This window comes from Silene latifolia, chromosome 7 (genome assembly GCF_048544455.1).
Source record: "Silene latifolia isolate original U9 population chromosome 7, ASM4854445v1, whole genome shotgun sequence".
NCBI classification, from domain to species: Eukaryota; Viridiplantae; Streptophyta; class Magnoliopsida; order Caryophyllales; family Caryophyllaceae; genus Silene; species Silene latifolia.
Window position 1 is genome coordinate 74,762,968 of NC_133532.1, and position 1,107 is coordinate 74,764,074.

General features: G+C 45.3%; 1 non-coding gene across 1 annotated transcript; it reads left to right on the forward strand.

Annotated features, from left to right (window-relative positions):
* Positions 1 to 493: 493 nt before the first annotated feature.
* On the forward strand, positions 494 to 599 carry LOC141593338 (small nucleolar RNA R71). The gene has a single exon (XR_012521427.1). It is a non-coding gene; the product is annotated as a small nucleolar RNA R71 (small nucleolar RNA).
* Positions 600 to 1,107: the final 508 nt, after the last annotated feature.

Sequence of the window (1,107 nt, forward strand, 5' to 3'; positions counted from 1 at the left end):
CGGAGGAGGGGTAGGATTGAGCACATTTTGACTTGTCCACCTCAAATTGGGATGGACTGCCCCTTGGTTGTTATAATAGGAACCCCCTCCTTGCCTATATTGTTGAAAGGCAAGGACCTGTTCCTTCTCTGTAAGACAGCCAATAGCAGTGTGACCGTCGTTTCTCCCACACCTCTCACATGTGACAGTCTCCCCTCTAGTAAGCAAATGAACCGTGTGAGGCTCCCTAGCAGAATGCAACTCCAACTTATCAAATCTAGCATTCATGGCTTCCAGCTGAGCCACAACTTGCTTATCGACAGCATGAACTCTCATAATACCATCCATCGGGTTTCCATACTCAGCATAGTGGGTCGCCATCTCTTCAATAAGAGCCCATCCCTTATCATCGTCGGTGTTCTTTTGAAATATCCCATTGGATAATGCATCAAGTATGGCTTTGTGATCATCATATAGCCCATTGTAGAAGTGATTGGACAGGAACCACGGATCAAAACCATGGTGAGGAATAGACCTCACCAACCTCTTGAAACGGCACCAAGCTTCATAGAAAGTTTCATCTGGTGCTTGCTTGAAACTGGTAATCTTTGCCCTTAGCTGATTAGTGCGCTGCGGAGGGAAATATCTCTTATAAAAAGCAAGAGCAAGGGTCTCCCAGTCTGTAACCCCTGCGGCCGTGCGGTCTAAATCAGTCAGCCACTCCCTGGCTGACTCAGTCAAAGAAAAAGGAAACAAAACCTCCTTAATCTTGTCTTGAGTTACCCCCTTTGTGGCGGGGATAGTAGAATAGTAGTCCGTAAAGACCTCCTTATGCTTCCTCGGGTCTTCACCTGCCACACCTCTAAAGAGATTTCTCTCTACCAGATTGATATAGGAAGGACGAATGTCAAATGTATTCCCATCCTCAGTCTGTAGATTGAAACCCTTTGGAATTGATGATGCTTTAGGCTCCGAGTGACTAGCAATGTTCGGCATCTTTACTGGTTGGCTTACAGAACTAGAAGTATCTTCTTCAAAAGTTGGATTTTCTGTAAAAAGGAAATGCTGAAAGCTCTGGTTCGAAAGTACTCAAGTCTTCCTTTCGTGATTCTCTTTGTAGACGGAGTC